Source organism: Vidua chalybeata, chromosome 4 (genome assembly GCF_026979565.1).
Source record: "Vidua chalybeata isolate OUT-0048 chromosome 4, bVidCha1 merged haplotype, whole genome shotgun sequence".
NCBI lineage: Eukaryota > Metazoa > Chordata > Aves > Passeriformes > Viduidae > Vidua > Vidua chalybeata.
In genome coordinates, this window is record NC_071533.1 from 67,018,477 (window position 1) to 67,036,470 (window position 17,994).

General features: G+C 42.5%; 1 long non-coding RNA gene across 1 annotated transcript; it reads left to right on the forward strand.

The window, feature by feature from the left end:
• Nucleotides 1-1,395: 1,395 nt before the first annotated feature.
• Nucleotides 1,396-16,241, forward strand: LOC128787065 (uncharacterized). The gene is made up of 5 exons (XR_008430555.1): nt 1,396-3,166; nt 11,326-11,534; nt 12,212-12,421; nt 12,644-12,760; nt 16,101-16,241. It is a non-coding gene; the product is annotated as an uncharacterized LOC128787065 (long non-coding RNA).
• The last annotated feature ends 1,753 nt before the right edge of the window (nt 16,242-17,994 follow it).

Below are 17,994 nucleotides of genomic sequence, written 5' to 3' on the forward strand. Positions count from 1 at the left end.
TGTGGGCACCGGATGAGGGAAAGCTGATGAAGCATGAAAATGGATTAAGTCATTACAGTCTGTCTGATGCTAGGAATTTCTTTTTTTTTTTTTTTTTTTTTTTAATATCTGACTTATTGCTGTGGTATCTACAAATGGTTCCCTAACCTAGATGATTGATGGAAAACAATCAGCGATTCCAGGCACAGCAGCTGCTAATTGTTAGTGCTGGTAGTACAGTGCATAGCACACTGCAGAGGCCCTGTCAGGAGAGACAGGGGAAAAGCTTGCCCTTAAGGAAGGTGGGATAAAACTGGCTCTGAGGTGCCATTCTCAATTAAAAAGGAGTGATATGGTTCAGTGAGAAGAACTGCTGCACAAGGAAACCTGAAAACAACTACCATTTTCTGGTGTATGAATATTCCCTCACTCTAAGGGATAGAGGAGCCCGTGCCCTCAAGCAGGATAGTTTAGATGTTTTCAAATTTTATACAGGATAAACACAGATATGTTTTCTATCCTTATAATGGTCATTTATTCACAGTTCCTTTAAACTACACCTCTTGTTTTCTACGGTGGATGAAATATTGTTTCTCTGTTCTGTCAGCTGTTTGATGGTTTGAGTTGTAGTCAGGGCAGATCCTTGATCACTCTCCGTATGATTCAAGAGAAAACATATACAAGTCAGAAACAAAATATTCCCTGCACTGTTATGTCAGCTGTTGGCACAATTGAGGATTAGCTCTTATCTTTAGTCCTCCTCCACAATTGCAAGCAACAGTTCCTGAGTTTGGACTCTCAGATGAAGCCAGATGTAAATAAAGACCCTGACTGTACAGCCAGGCACGAACAAGGGTGTCACAGGGCCTGTCGCATTCGGCTTTGCCCAGGAGACAATCAAGCTTTGCAAGCAGCTGCAGCAAAGATGCATCAAAGATATGCACTATGTTCGTATTTTGAAATCTGATAGGAAAAGTGAACAATCAGTTTTGATGCGTATTTTTGAGGCAAGATGAAGCATGACAGTGGATGAGTGATGCTATATTTTAAGAAAGCTTAGAGGATTCTCCAATTAGCAGTTAATTCTGTCAATAAATAAGGTCTCAGTGGATTGAAGTCCCAGAAATAAATAACAAAAATTCAGTACCAGGAGTGCATCACCAGTCCAGCTAACAAGGCAGGGAGATCAGAGCCTGAGAGGCAGAAAACACAATCATAAGTGACTTTGATAACTCAAATTAAGTTGGATAAATGTCACAAGAGGGAGAAAGGCTGGAGCTAACATTTCAGGAAGTATCTGTGACTGCTTATTGGGAAGCCAGAAGAGGAAAAGCAATCCCTGGTCCTAAAGAGTGTCATATTATTGACAAAGACCCATGCTGTAGCAGGAACTATAGCATCCTTGGTTTCAACACTCTTGTAGCACCATGACAAAGAAAATGAGCAGTGTTCTGCTTTCTTATCAAAAACAGAGGAGCACTATAAAACAAAACACACATTTCATTAAAAGGGTGTAAAAGAAAGGACTTGTAACCTCTGATGGGTTAAGTACAAAATTATGAGAAGGATACAGAAGGAAGTTTCAGGGTCAGCTTCCAAAAGTTATAAGAAATAATAACAAGTCTTTCTAGAACAAATCAGGGAGCCTGCTGGAGTTTGACAGCTCTGTAAGGCAAATAGATTGTTTCATACACAGAAGAAACATCTGGAGAAGATACAGTCAGGAAAAAAAGGCAGAATTTATTTTTGCATTTGTGAATGGGATAGATGAGCATGGGTAAACTCCAATAATGGGAAGCTTCTTTAAGGGGAATAATTAGGAAAACATATCTTGGATTACAGTGCAAGTATAAAAGATGAAAGAACACGTTAACAAGTGAGCAACAGCCAACTGCTGAGACCAGATGGTGTTCAACCACGAGCTGTCAAGCAGCTCAGAGACAAAGTGGTTCAGGTACTAACTGCTGTTTCTGACTTCTCGGCATCAGAGGGGTCTGAAGAGCTGCACATGTGAGACCAGATTTTTTTAAGGATTTTGGAGAAGATTGTGGAAGCTGTACACCTGGAAGCCCAATCTCCTTGACAGACGAATAAGTAGAAATTATGCTGAAGAATAGAAAAAACTCAGTGGCCACATAGAAAAGATGACACATTAGGGAAAGCCATTACGGCTTTTTTAAAGCAAAGTAGTGTCTCAGGAAAGCTTTCTTTGAAGAAGTCAAGAAGCTCATGGACCATAAAGATTCAATTAACTGTCTATGATGGTTTCCAAAAGCAATCAGTAAGATTCCTCCCCAAGGGAAGTAAAAAGCAAGGCTGCTAATGGATATGAAACTTGGACAAGTAACTGATAGAAATGGAGGCCAGTAGTGATTTACAAAATATGTTGCTGATAATGAGCTATTCAGGGTAGGGCTAACTGAGAAAAACTGAATTACTTTTATGCTACTAACAGAGTCGGTGGCAAAATGGCAGATGAAATTAAATCTGATAAATATGAAAGGCTGACATATGAGGAAAAAAAAAAAAAAACAATCCTGAATTTCACATATATACTGAGGAACTTTGAGTGGATTTTTACCAGCGAGAAAAAAGGCCTTGAGATTGTGAAAGCTGATTCTGTGAGAACATCAACTCAGGGCTCAGCAGTGATCAAAATGGAAATTGAGAACTGTCAAGATTATTGTTAAAATTTATTAAGACAGAAATAGAGATAAAAAGTGCCATTGTATCAATTCCTGTTTGCACCTGCATCTTTAATTGCTTGTGCAGTTCTAGTTCAAAAATAGTATGGTAGAACTGGAATAGATTAAATAAAAATCAATACAATTATTAGAAATAGTAGGAGGGCTTTGAAAGGGATTAAGGTTGACTCGGCTGGGTTTCTTCAGTCTCCAGGGAAGGAGAGATAATATCAAAGTCTATGTAAAATCTTCAGAGATGCAAATAAGAACCAGGAATCCAGACTGTTCACTGACTTATCAGACACGAGAACTGAGCTACAGCAAATGAAATGAGAACTTGGAAAGTTCAAAACAAACAAGAAGAGATAGTGCTTCATTCAGTCTATAGTTAAGCCAGAAGTCTTTGCTTCAGGATATAGTGGGTACCAAAACTTTGCATGAGCTTAAAAAGCAACTGGAAAATCATCAAAGATTCTTGATCTAACTCAGCAAGTTCTTGACTTGTAAGTTGCTGGAGCTGGAAATACATTTTGGGGAAGTACAGAACATGTTTTCCCAGTTCTTTCTGTCTTCCTACTCACATCTATCTGAAACTGCTGGGCTGGGTGGAGCTTTCAGCCAACCCAATATCAGTTTTTTATAGATTTAGGATTATTATTACCTCCCAACCCCAGATCATCCAACTGTCATAATCTCCCCAAACTATTTCTGGTTGTTAAGTAATTGCATAGGGTTTTTGCACTGCCTTTTTGTTTTGCCTTTCACTGTATTCACTGCTTTTAGTACTATATTTAAGCCCACATGGATTTTTGGCACTGCCTACTATTTTGAGGAAACAAAAATCTCATTAAAATCTTTAATGTGTTCTTCCCAGAAGCATTAAAAACAAATTATCCCTTGTAGGTGTAGTGCCTTCCTCATTTCTGGGAGAATGCAAGTTGTCAGTGCAATCCTAAATACAACCTACATGGGAGGAGTGATGTTATAGGTAGTGTGCTGCTCTGGAGAAAAACAATACATTGTATGGCGGAGAAGTCAGTGGTCTAAAGGGGTGGATGCAAAGCAGGTTGTTATTCTTCAACCATTTAAGCTGGCTTTGTGAATTAATGTGTAATAGGATACAAATATTCATACTTCCCGTTTCAACTGGTGCAGACAATGGCTTAGGACTGTTGGAGTATAGAAGTATCAATATAAATATTTAATTTATAATGATGGTAGACCCGGTATGATTTGTGTCCTTTTGAGTTTCTTTTTCCTAGAAGAAAATATTTTCATGCAGTTCAGTGTTTTAAGTCTATTCATAATTGTATACAAAGCCTTAACAACAGAGATTGTAATGTATATATTAATAATGCATTTGCAGAGAAAAATATATTAATGCTTTTCTAAATGCTCAATTAAGCAATTACCTAATGCCACAAAGCCTTAGTAACAGAGAGCAAGTATAATCTTAAATTGTTTTATGATAATGTAGATGTCTAAGAGTTTTTCTAAGAAATCTAAGAGAGAAGCACATGGAGTGAAGCAGGCTTTGAGGAGAGAAGCATCCAGCCCACTGTGACAGACAGCTTTGGGAGATTGTCACAGCTCCTGCTCTGTGGCTTAGCTGGCCAGGGAATGAACCATGGCCACAAGACTGTGGTCTGCCACTTCCAGAAATATTAAATATGATCATAGCCAAAAGACTTTTCTAGCTTCTTTCTTCTTCTTTCTCCCTTGCCCCAGCCCTTCCTGGAAATGTCCACATTAAAGTAGAAAACTGAATCAATCTAAAATGTCAAGTAAAAAGAACTGTAGATTTGTTCAGCAAGCTTTCTTTTGTATTTAAAATAATTTTAGCTTTCTTGTTCTAGAACATTACTAATTCCTGTGCAGTTTCTGTAGCAGTTATCTTTACAATGCAATAGAAATCACTGATACAGTTTGTCAGTTTGTTTCTGAATTTGGTTTAGGCAAATCAGTAGATTTCTTCAGAGTGAAGTGTAAGCACTTATCGCCTGCTGGTTTAAATTTCAACACTGATTTTGATCATCCTGTTTGCTTAGTATATCCTCTATATATGGTATATATGAAGCAGGGACCTAAAAAAAGAATTGTTGGATAGGAAGTATGTACACAGCACAGACCACACTCTGTTTTGTGCCATTCTTTATCAGTTAAGCAAACTTTCAAGGCACGTTGTTTACCATTTTGTAGATAAGTTACTCTGCAGAGAAATGAGGCACAGTAGAAACATATGGTAATTTGGGTTAGAATGGATTTCAGGAGGTCTCTTCTCCAATCTCCTTAAAGCAGGGTTGGCTCTGAGGTCAGACAAAGTTACTCAAGATCTTATCCAGCTGGGACTTGAAAATATCCAAAGATGGAATTTGCACAACCTCCCCGGGCAACTGCCCCACTGCTTGACTGTTGTCACACTAAAAAAGCTTTTCCTTATATCTGGTCAGAATCTCTTATGTTTCAACTGATGCCCATTATTTCTTCATCCTCCCACCATGGACCCCCAGAACAGCCTCCCTCTTTTCAATGAACTCCTCACGAGAGGGCTGCAATCAGATCTCTCAAGCAATCCCTTACTTTGACCTTCATCCTTTCCTTTCCTGTGTACATTTAAATGTCATAGGTTAATATCTTGCAGCTAAGTCGTGGCAAGCCTGTGTTCATCCATGCCCATGCTCAGACACACAAAACACAGCCAATCTGGGGTACCAACTTCACAAGGCAGAACCAGTGTCTTCACTGATTCAGCCTCCTGTGAACGGGTGAAAAGCACTGGTGTGAAAACCATCGCTCTAATCTTCACAGCAGCTTTGCTTGAGGTAAACCAGATCTGCATTGATTGGAACAGTGAAGAGCCTAATGAGGCTGTGATTGAAGGAAACCTCCTGTCCCTTCCTCTTGGCAGCCTCTAAGAGCACTGCTGCTGCCTGAGCTGTGTTCCAGATGAGCCAGAGGCAAAAGATATTTCCTTAGTGTGAGGAGCAGGATGGCAACTTGCTGTGAGTACGGCTGAGCTGCCACAGACAGTGAATGGATAAAACAGACAACTGCACTGAGGCTACAGCTGCCCTGCCCAAACACTGGCACGCTGATGTGGACATAAAACTGTTGTAGAAGAAGAGAGTGCTTTATTAGCTCTGCTTCACGGCTGGAAGGGCTTCTTTTCAGGCAGTGGTAAGATCTGGAAAACTGAGCAGATGTGCAAGCTGTTGATTGCATTAGTGTATGCTCTCTCAAAAGTGTTTTTACGTAATATAAAGTCTAAGTTAACTCTGTCTGGGCATAACATATGCATAACTGGGCAGCAATGTTACAGCTGCATAACTGCAGGTACATCTGCAGGGCGGGTCCCAGGAGATGTCCTGAGATCAAAGATCAAGGTCTGTGTCTTTGCTTTGGGAAGAAGGGGATTTTTGGTTATGAGAGGCACTGAAGAGTGACCATTGACCTCCAACCAACCGAACACACCCAAGCATGTCTGTTTTTGTTGACATGTGTTGCATTTTCTCTGCTTTCTGTAAGCCCAAAGGACTAATGAGGAGGAAGAAAGAGCTGATTTAGCATTGCCTGACAGATGCAAGAGCAATTTCCAGAACCCATCAAGGCTTTTCTCAGCTGCAGAAAGCATGAAGAGCGTATTTTGACAATGTACTACCACAGGCAGACAGGATCCTGCTTTGTGTTATGTTGTGAATAAATAGTGCCTGGCCGTGTCAAGGGTTTATGCAGGGTTTTCAGGATCTGCTGAGGATCTGTTACTGAAGAGTTTCTTTTACTTCTCTGAACTGCATGACAAATTAAATATGGCATGCTCTGCACAGCACACCATTTTACTGTGCCATAATAGGAATCAGAGCAGGACAAAACAATTAAAAGGCTTGAAAAAGAACAGGCAAAATGGAGACAGTGTGAGGAACAAGTCAGAACAAGTACTGTGGAGATGTGAGGCTGCTCTCTGGTGTCCAGAGGGGAAGGACACAAGCTCTGAGAGCGTGGGGTTATTGGTGCAACACTGGGCACTTCTCATATACCAGCCATAGAAATCCCATAAGTGATCCCTCTTCTCCAGAAACAAGGCTATTATCGCAAAGTCTTGCCCCAGCAAAAGTCTCCATTCCACCACCTGTGCCAAGCCCAGCAAGGGCAGCATGGTCTGGGACCTTCCTGTCTGCCATCATATGGTCAGATGTGTAGCTCATGCATGACGAGATCATCTTCTGCTCAGGTCCAAACCATCTTCTTTGTAATTTCTTTCTTTTCCCCATTCTCAGGCTCAGGTTTGCTTTTAAGCAGTACTTATCAAGACAGGCCACTCCAAGTCAATGTTAAATCAGATTATTTTGGTTCAACAGCTCTGGGGAAAATAATGTCCGTCCACTTCTCTGTAAATCTGGGGAGATGTTACAGCAAGGACCAGTGGGTGCCCATGTCTTGCTAAAAATACAGAGGTAGGAGGCAAGGTGTACATTTAGAGTTGGGGGCTCAGCTGTGCTTCTAGAATCCCCCTTCGGAGGGTGGACTCACCCGCCATCCTCTCCACTGCAGTAAGACAACCAACACTTCCTGTGTGTGGAAGGTATCTTATCCTGAGAGCAGAAATGAAACTGTTCTTCTTAGAAATGGACAAATGTTAAATCATGCTCACTCGGTAAAAGCACTGAAGTTGTGCCAGAGTTGTGCCTGTGCCAGGATAAATCAGCACTGAAAGATGAGAGGAGCATTGTTTGCCAGCTGGGCTGGTGAGCCAGTTCAAAACCAAGTGCCTTGAGCCAACACATGCCAGTTTTACCCTTCCCACTGCTGCCAAATGACTTGCTTAAGATGTTGCATTTCAGATGGAGAAGCAGACTTATGTGGTTTTGATGCTGTAATAGATTTATGAAGAATTCTTCCTGCAAAAGCACGTAATTTGAAAACCCAATTGCAGGATTGCTTGGAGGCATCTTTGGACCTTCTTGCTTTGGATTTCCATCTGTTTGTTTTTACTTTGACTTAAATTTGCATTGTCTATTCTTTCTATTTTTGTTTCCCTTTTGTTTTTATTTATGTTTTTAAACCAAAAAGTATCTTTGGAATGTGTGTTGTTTTTGAACACTCTCTGCTGCAAGGTTTGTTGCTGAGAGATTGTGGCTAAAGGCTGTGAAGTCTTGGGTGTTTAGATGCTGCCTCAATGAAGCAGTAATGCAAATGCAGCTCTGTGGCCAGACCAAGAGAAAATACTGTAGGTTTAGACTTTGCTTTCAAGGGTGGGCTGAGCAAGAAACCATCAAAATAATTTGTGGGAAGCATGCTGTGTTTTAAAACACAAGCAGAAATGCATGTTGTTTTTGCATTATTTGTTACCAGAAAAAAGCTGTCATTCATGTCTCCTGAATATTATTTTTAGGCCTTGCGTAGTAGCACATGTTCTCCATGAGCTGACAGCTACAGGACACCAGTTCTACAGGAACATGGGGAATACTTAGGATAGACTGACATATGCTGGAGCAGGTGAATGTGGCAGCAGTTCACATTGCCTTGCTTTGCTGAGAGCTCTCTGCCTTGCAGATACAGAGGAATGTCACAGAGTCTCTTGTAATGTACCCCAAGGGCTGCCCATCCCTGCCCTGCATCTCAGCACCAAGTGTGACAGGACCACCAGAGCTTTTCCTGGCTTTTCCTTTCCCCCAGCAGTGCTGCAGTATCATCCCCTCCACCAGTATTGCTGTTTCCCTGTTATATTCCCTTTTTGCCCATTACCCCTTCCATCCAAATGGCAATTCCCATCTCTCCAACAGTGCCTGCAGTGCTTCCTTCCGTGGCACTCTGAGCTGAGCCAAGAAATTTTTCTCTGGGATGCAACCCGAGGTCAACCCAAGCCCTTTTTATTTTGAGCTGAGACTTTAACTGGCCAGGAATCTGTTTGCTGAGAATGGCAGCAGAAAGAGAAGTCTTTCCAAAATGTGTGGGAGATATTAATGCAGAAGAGATACTGGTTGCTAAAATGCCCTTTTTACAGACTTTTTTTGTTCCTCCGATTAGAGACCAGTGAGCCCTTTCTTAGCCCTAAAGTTAGTTTTTATAAAGAATTCCTTTTGTAGGCCTAGGGTGGTGTTTAACACTTCAAGCAGAGCAGAGCTAAGCCATGGCAGCGTCGCTGTGGTGGTGCCGGTACCGCAGCACAACAGGCGCCGGAGCAGCTGAATGACACTGCGGCTGTGCCTCTGAAAGAGCTTCCAGTTCACTTGTCAGGAGTGACACAGCTGAAAGCAAGGCAACTGCTTTATCAGTAGGACTTTAGGGATGTCAGCCTGGCCTTTGGTGTTATAATCCCTTGTAAAGATTATTACTGCTTTAATTAGGGGTATGAACTTTTCTGTTTGCGTGAGGTTTTCTTTCGCAGAGGCATCCTACCAGGAAAGCCACAAATATTTTAGTATAAACATCCTGACATCATTATAGTTTATTTCCCTCCCCAAATGGTAGTGCACTTATGTCACTATTAAAAACTTACTGTTCTGAAGTTTACTAGTTTAAAAGCATTACAGAGAAAGCAATGCATTAACAAGCACAAGGGTGAAGTGGCTTCAGGGGAAATCCAGAATTGCTTTTCTTCCTAATTTTCTGTTCCCTAATGAACAGCAAGCACTAAAGACATTCACCACCACTGTAGCCATAGAGGCCAGGCTCAGTCTTTAAATGAAAAGATGTTTTCTGTTAATTACTTTGAGTGAAATATTGGTGGGACACACTCCCAGAGCATTTGCTGTCCCTTAACAGACTGCACTCGCTGTGGTTATGTTGACAAACGTGTCTTCCATAGCCAGTAATTGAAAGACATTATAAAATTCATTGCTAATGTCCCCCTTGAGTTTAGGAGATGTGTGATGCAACACATATGATCCTAATAATAGTGGGGGTCTTATCACCCTGCTGCAGACCTTGCTACACGAAGGAGAGTCAATCCCACCTTAAACATGCCTATTTCTCTTGGCTGCTGCCAAAGGAAGCCCAGAACACCTGGCTCAAATATCCACATCACTGTGGGAGGCCTGGAGGGTGGGTCAGATAAACCTCAAGAGAAACCAGCATCGAATTTCAGATAAACAAGGTCAGGCAAGCAGATACACAGACCTTGTCTTAAGCCTTGAGCGAGGTTGAAGAGTATTAAAAGACTAGAATGGACAACTGGGGAAAAAAAACAAAAACAGCTTATTTAACTAGTCATTACAGGGAAAGGGATCTGCAGAACTGGAGATGAAAAATGTGATGTTTCAGATGGCTCATGCATGAGTTGGCAGTGAGTCACCTCATCACAGCTTTTCTTCAGCAGCAAGCAGAGATGTAAAAATTAATCCAAGTTCATAGGGAGTCACCAGTTTGCAAACCACACAGAAGAGCCACAGAATATTGCTATTTAAATCAGATTAGATGTATAAAGGTCACTGATAAAGTAATTGTATTCTCTAGTAATTATATTAATATCGATATACTGCTGATGACTTACTCTGTGTTGGGGAAGGTGTTCCTTGCTTCTGGTGAAAGATAGGGAGAGTAAGGTGGATAACTCTCTTGGAAAATGAGGTATTTGGCTTTCTTTCAATCAATATTGCTACTATTTAATTAGTGGTAAGAAGACAGAGCTCAGTTTACTTACCAGCCATCTTTACTTATCCCTACTAAAAAAATCTGGAGTTTTAATACAGCAGCAACTCTTATAAAATATCTGGTGAAGATATCATGTAATTCAGTGTAAGCACCCTTGGTGCTTCCTGATTTTGCAAATAACTCAGTTTGATATTGCTTGTGTCATCCCATTCTTCATTGGGGATGAAGCTGGGACAAAAGAGGACTTCCATTAAAGTCCCAGAAGTTTCAAACCATGAAAACTTCTCAGCAGCAGCTTCATAACCCCCCAGAAGGGCTAGGTAAAGACCATGGCTGTTGGTATAGGTCTTGTTTTAGCACCTGAGAGCAGCAACTCCATTTTCTTTTTAACTTCTAAGGACTAAAATTGGTTTTGCAGTAAATCTGCATTGGTTTTCATTAAACAGAGGTCATCTAAGAAAAAAAAATAAAGCTTAAAAATTTAATGACCCCTTATCATCAGTAACACATTAAAAATGGTATTGCACATGTCCCTTTAAGTGACATTTCTCCAGACATCCTGTAGCAAATTGAGACAAACCAGTGCCTTGGTCCTCTGGCTATCTGCTTAAAATGACACCACCAAAAATATCTGCAACAACCTGACTTAGTTGGGAGACCGGTTTGTCATCTAATACAACAATCATGTCATTGTTTTTCACTTGCTTTTACCTGATGCTCTGCATACAGGTGGCCAGAGCCTTCTCTGGCCATTTTGAGGGCCCCCATTTTGAGGGAAAGTTGTGGCATCCCTAGGCATCAGTGGTGGTCCTTGTGAAATACAAGTTGTTTCCCAACAGTTATTGTGGCTTCTATGGTAATAAAAATAATTCAGAAATAAGCCGTTAAAGATAGAGCTTACTTTGTTCAGACCTGCCAGGTAGGGCACGTGCCATTCTCTGATGTTCAATTTTAACTCATCTACAGCTACTTTTTGTCTCTGCAGGCACTGAAAGAACGTATGAGGAGATTTCAGTGTACAACTGGAACAAAACATCTCACCTTCCTGATGTGATTTACTTTCTCCTCACAGCTTGGCAGCATCCCTCTGGTTTATCTGCCACGTGACTGTCCCCTACGTTAATCATGCTGCTTCCCAGCCTGCACGGTGCACCCAGCTCTGCTGTGCTCAGACCACCGTGCACACCTGGCCCCGCTTCCAGCAGCTTTCTGGACTCTGGACGTGCCTTCTGTTGGCCTTCAGCCTGCTTGGCGTGTCACGCTGTACAGTGGATGCAGCACGTAGGTGAAGCAGAAAATGTTTATGTTTTCCTTTCACATTTTGGCTGCCAGCCAGGTGTATTGAGCAGACATGCAGTGAACACCTTGTTCCTTAAATCCTCCTTTCCCAGGCACCATTTCTAGAACTATCACAGCAGCAACTCACTGCCACCTCCTTGTCCCACAGTTCTCTTTGTTCATGAACAAAGAATCTTCACCAGAACCTGTTTTCTCAGTAGCAGGACCTTGTTCAGTTGACTGCACAGTGACCTGGCACTGCTTTTGATAACAGCACAAACAGACACATAACCTCATCTCCCTAACAGTGCTGGGTCTGTAAAAGGCTCTGCTGCCTCTTATCCTCCCTTAATGGTATCTCCCAGGTGACCTTTTCCCACGTGGTTTCACAAGGATGAGGTTTCCTCTCTCATCTGGAGATGCTCTGCCTGCCGTACCACTGGTTCATTACCACAGGCGTGGTCTGCAGCTTATGCTGGCTGTGGTTTCTGCCCAGGTGCTTTCCTGCCCAGAGCAGCAGCAGATACTTGTCTGTTTGGTATCCATATGGAGTGGCCAAGTGGCTGTTCCCAGCTCTTCCTCACTCATTGCCTGTTTCTATTTCTCCTGGGGTTTTATCTCCACATGCTTGGCTTCTTAGTAAATTCTTGCTTCCTTTTCTCCTTCTCCCTCTCATTTAGGTTTATGTTTAGCTCCCTGATTTCTGGAAGAGCAAGTTGATACTTGGCTGGAAAGAGGCCAGGAAGGAACTGGAGGTGGTGCCTTTATGGACCATTGGAGAAGAATTCAGTTCATCAAAGGAATGAGGAGGCGATGAGTGACCAAGTTGCCACTTCTAGAGGGTTGAGCAACACAACAAGGATTTCCCCATCCCTTCAACCTAATCTTCTGTAAGTCACATGCATCCCTCAGCAAAGGTACTTACTAAACCCTAATTAATGCTGTCTTGGTGGTTTGGAGGGCACTCTTCCATCCAGCCTACTCACTGCCATGTAATGATAATGTTGACTTTACTGATTATCTTTAACAATACCAATTACTAGTCAGGGATGGCAACATTGCTTAAAAATGATAAAAAGGTTGACATACCTTCACTCCTTCTCTCCTTTCAGGGAGAAGAGAAAAGCAAGCCCTTCATTAAAGTGCTAAAGACCACTTTAATGGTAAAGAAAGAGCAGCAGAAGAAATGGGCTGAGCTGAATCTGGACTAACTCAGATGGGAAGCTCAGGTGATATTTGCAGCTATAGCCATGGGTAGTTTGCACCAGCATGTTCTCCATTCCTCTGAGGTCTTCAGCGTACTTGCACTACAAGGGTTCTTAACCTGTCCCAACTCTCTTTTAATTTGTTTTAGCTTCTGCCTGCAAATTACCAAATTCTAGTGTAATTGATTGAAGAAAGGGTTAAATTGGGTTAAGTACATCTCCATTATGTACTCTTACTGCTTTAATTAGGTCAATTTAAAATCAATTTAGAAAAGTTGCACCAACTAGTTTAGTTCATGTAGATGATAGTCCAGATAGGATGAAAGAGCAAAATAATTCAGTCATCAATTCATCATTTTTTATGGCCAGATATCAGATGGTTTAAATTTATGGTTTTGTTAAGCTCAGCTGTGCTGGAGCATACATATGTGCTGGGAATTTAATGAGCCGAATTTGAAAACAGCTTTTTCCACCGTGCTGCCTTAGACTACAGCCTGGCTGGGTTTGGTCTCCTTGTTTCTGAGGGGGAGCTTGCTGGAGTCAGCAGCCTTAGCACCAGCCTGTAACTCTGCACAGCCCTCACCTGGCTCCACCAGGTCACTTGTTGAAGCAAGAATCACCCTGTCTTGTACACTGCCAACAGCCTGATGGCACAGTTACTTGGTGAGGGGTCAGACCTGAAGCCTAAAGAAGCCTTATGGCCTTTGAGAAGGGGATGTAGAGGACAGCACTTCCAGAATCACCTGCACTGCACTGGATGCTGGTGGATCCAGAGGCAGGGAGAACAATCACATAGTGCTTAGTGTAAATTTAGCTCTCCACTGCAAGGGATAACCCAGCACCCCAACCATGAAACATAATAGAAAGGGGGAGACCATTTGTTCCACCTCCTGCCTCAAGCCAGGAGTAACTATGGCAATGGCATTTCTGAGTAGCCAAAGCTGCCAGGAAGGAGGTGAAGGTGATGGAAAAGGAAGTTGTGGGGACCACTGGGCAGAAACTCTGGGGCTCTTATCTCCCAACCCAGCAGTCTGGACAAAGAAGTCAGTGAAATAACAGGCTGCACTGAACCCTGGGGCAAGGCAACATCAGAGGGGCAGGCTCAGAAAACCAGGAAAAACCCCATGGCTGGCTACAAGGGTCTGTAGCATGGCCATGTTCCCCAGAAACGGAAAGGGAGACCAAGGCAGTGCATCACAGCACAGAGGCATCCTTCTGAAAGCTCATCTTCCCCCAGAACTGTAGCAATTTGGGAGCCAAAACCACTGAGCAAAGATACAGCTCTTTGTGTTTCAACACCGTCACTGTTAATGGCCAAAGACTGAAAAAATATAAAGAAAATATTGAAACAACCTCATGACTTAAAAGATTTGGGTTTTTTTTTTGTGGTGGTGCAAAGCACAGGGACTGCATTTGGCTTGGTTAAGGCGTGGCAGGAGCAGCTCCCTGCACCACTGTTGTGCAGATGATGTTGTGCAGTGTTATAAAATGAAAACTCTTGTTGGTGTGTATTGGGTGAAATGAGATTGCCCTGAACCAGTTAATTGTGCCAGCATCAAACAATTGTAAAATGCCACCATAAAATCAGCCTGATGTCTCCTCACCACGGCTTCAAACAGCCACACACAACTAGCTCGGGCACAGGGTTTCATCTGGCAATGATGAAAAATACCTACACTGGTAGGTCAAAAATGTCCATAGCCCAGTATAACTTTCCAACAGCACCACTGAAAAACAGGGCAGGGAGAGGGTGATCCTTTCTCTGTTATTATTTCCCAGACCTTGGCCATAAGTGATGGAAGGATTTCCTGAAGCAGAGGCTGAGGTGACCAGGCCTGTGGGCCCCAGAGCTCCTGAGGGCCCTGCCCTCTATGAACTGGCCTAATCTCTTCTTAAACCCTTTCAGAATTTTCATCACTGACAGATCTTTTGGCAGGGATTTCCTTGGTTTAATGCTTGCTTGGTGTGAAATGCTTTCCTTTTATGTGAGTAAAGCTGTTTCTTGCCAACATCCTCCAAAGGCAAACCTGCAGTGTCTGGGTGAGAGCCCTGGTGCTGCTGCTGGGGTGGAGGATGTTCAAACAGCAAGGATCGAGTTCCATGTGCTCAGCAGCTGTTAAAAAATCTGTGTGGGAAAGGAATGGGAATTTGGGAAATCATTCACCTGACACTTGGGCCAAAGTATGAATGAATTTCAGGGGAAGTGAGAGGTTGCTGCCATGGTGCACCCATCTGCCTCGGGCTGGGCATTCCATATCAAACCTGGAATTGGGGAGGGAAGCCAGAATATCCCAGGTCAAATTTTGCATGATTTTTCAGGTGTGTGTTTCTCCACTGAATGTATCTGCAGAGAAGGAGCCTTTCCTTATAGATAGCCAATAATTAAACATTACCCCAGAACTAGAGATTTTGAATTCTCAGCCAAATAAGTGTTTGGCGAAAATACTCAGAGTGATTTTTATCTCTCCTCTCTTGGTGGTTAGATCAACTTGTTCTCCACACCCAGCCAAACTTTCCAGCTGCAACATTTAAACCTCATCATGAATCACAAGCTTTCCATCACTCAGATGTGTCTTTTCCAATGCAAAGCTCTGGTTTTCCATCCTTAGCAAAGCCAGAAAAGCCACAGCATTAGACTCTCCCAGGAAATTCCTCCCTTGCCCCTTAGTCAAACTGGATTTAAAGGCATCCACATGTGCAGTGCCACGAGGAAATCAGTCTCAGGTGCTTCACAACTGCTCATTCTCAGACTTGCAAAGGCACCATGAATAAACTGTCTTGTTGCATACAGTGTCAAAGCAATTGAGCTGACAGGTGTTCAGGCAAATTTCAAGATTATTTGCATAGCTATTGCTCTGCAAAGAAATCACTGTGATTAACTTTTTCATTACTGAGAAGTCTTTTATTTATCTGTATTTATATGCATAATTATATGCATGGTCAGAGCTGTACAGTTTGTTTAAAGCTGGGTCGCTGGGTCCAACACTTCTATTCTGATTTCCTCAGGAATATTATTTGCATCTCAATCTTTCATGAAAAGTTGAAGTGATGCATCAAAAAATATGTATATTGACATACATATACACACACACACACACACACATACATATATTTAAATCAAAGTTTGGAGATAACCTGTTGTGCTTTTGCTAACAAAAAGGGACCACATTGAGAATTTTAAAAGAATTAATTTTAAAAAGAGGAAGGATCCATGAGATCACAGTGTCTCTTCTAAGAGCCACAACAAAGGGTTTGTGTCTCAGCTTAGGGGCAGGACTTTTAAAAATAGCACGGTGCAGTAATATAGCACATCATTGTCCTCACTGTATTGCTAAGCCTGAGTGCAAACTGCTTGATGTTTCAGAGCTGGCACCTGGCAGAATGCAACCATAAAGTGTCCCTGGAGAAATTCTCAGCTGCCTCCTATCTCTCCTACCTGCTGCCTGGAGCAAAACATGGGAGCACAGCATGATGGAGAGAGCAAATAGTCAGGTTGGAATAGGAAGGGGAAGCAAAGTGCTTGCTCTGTGAAATTAGGGACTTTTCCTGAGAAGTGAGAAGATGATCTGCCTGCTCATTTGTAATTTGTTGTCAGCTTTGCATGCAATATTTAATTGAATGTCAGCTACTGGCAGTGTCCCCATTGATAGGACAAGGGGTAATGGTAGTTGTTTTAAAGAGGGGCAATTTGCATTAGATATAAGGAAGAAGTTTTTTACAATGAAGGTGGTAAAACCCTGGCACAGGTTGCCAAGAAAGGTGGTGGATGCCCTATCCTCAGAAACATTCAAGGCCAGGTGGGACAGGGCTCTGAGCAACCTGACCTAGTTGAGAATGTCCCTGCTTATTGTGGGGTTTGGACTAGGTAACCTGTAATGATCCCTTCCAACCCAAATCTTTCCATGATTCTGGGATTCTTTTTCATGAGCTGTGCTTGGAAGGAGTAGGTTTTATTTAAAACTGTGGAGTCCCTCTCCAAGGAAGCCTGCCACACATGGGGACATCTCACAGCCACTGTGAAGCTCTGACCAGCACTGGGGTGCTGCTGTCCTGCACACACCTCCACAGAGGGGAAGAGGAGGAGCAGCTCTGCTGCCCTCCTGCCCTTTGCTCTGCTCAGTTGGCACACACTGCTTGCAAAGCAAGGTGGTGGGTTTGGCTGGCTCTGATCAACCCCCTGCTCACTGCAGCTGGGTTTAGCAGGGTGAAATTCTGCCTAAGGCACAAATGAAAGAATATTTTAAAATTATATACATATATATATATAAATAACTAATATATATATAATAGTATATACTATATAATTATGTATTATAGTATAAGTATAATATATATTTTATATATTATATTATATGTATAAATAACTAATATATATATATATATATATATATATATATATAAAATATTATAAGTATAAAGGTATAAAAGTAACACAGCTGCTTGTATCAGGATCCAGACCAGCAGTGAGGAAATGGGAGCAGAAAGCCCTTTCTAAAGGTACTTTCCTGCCCTTCAGCTTCCCATTCTTCCTCCCTACTGAGCACCACCCATGCTGTGCCCTAATTCAGCACTGGCATTCAAGCCCTGGATTAAGCCAGTGTCAAATCCTCATCACATCTTTCTCCTTTTATTTTTTTAAGGTTTGATTTGTCTTCAAAAACAGCCTCTGCAAGCCCTGTTGTGTCCCCAGTCCTGGCATGTTTTAGGCCTAGGAGGTGATTTCAGATGGCTCTGACAAAGGACTGGAGGTTTGGGGGTTTAATTAATGAAAAGCAGTGAGAGCCAAATCAGCAGCAGGACAATCAGCTGCACACCTTTGATATCCTCAGCATGTGTTGACTCACAGCCCAGAAATGGGAGACAGGCCCCACTGCAGGTGATGCCTGAGTCATGGGTAATGTGCTGGGTGAGAGGTGGCGGGGAGGAGGGGGATGCAGCCAGAAATGTTTCAAGAGGGACACTAAAGAAAGTGCAGAGGCAGCAGGACTGAGGATCATTGGGAATTCAGGACGTCTCAGCCTTTACCGACCCCTCTCTGGCCAATGCTGTGGAGAGCTGTGTTGACTACCAGCCCTCTCTGATGTTACCAATGTAAATTCCATGTATTGATTTATCCCAGACAGTAAAACCTCACCTCTGGGTCTCACATTTTGTTCTAGAAAGTAATAATTAACTCTCTCACCTCACACTGGGTACAAAGGCCTGGCCACTTTTTGAGAGCTGGGGCAGGCTCACCCAGCAAGTGCAGGGGAGTTTGG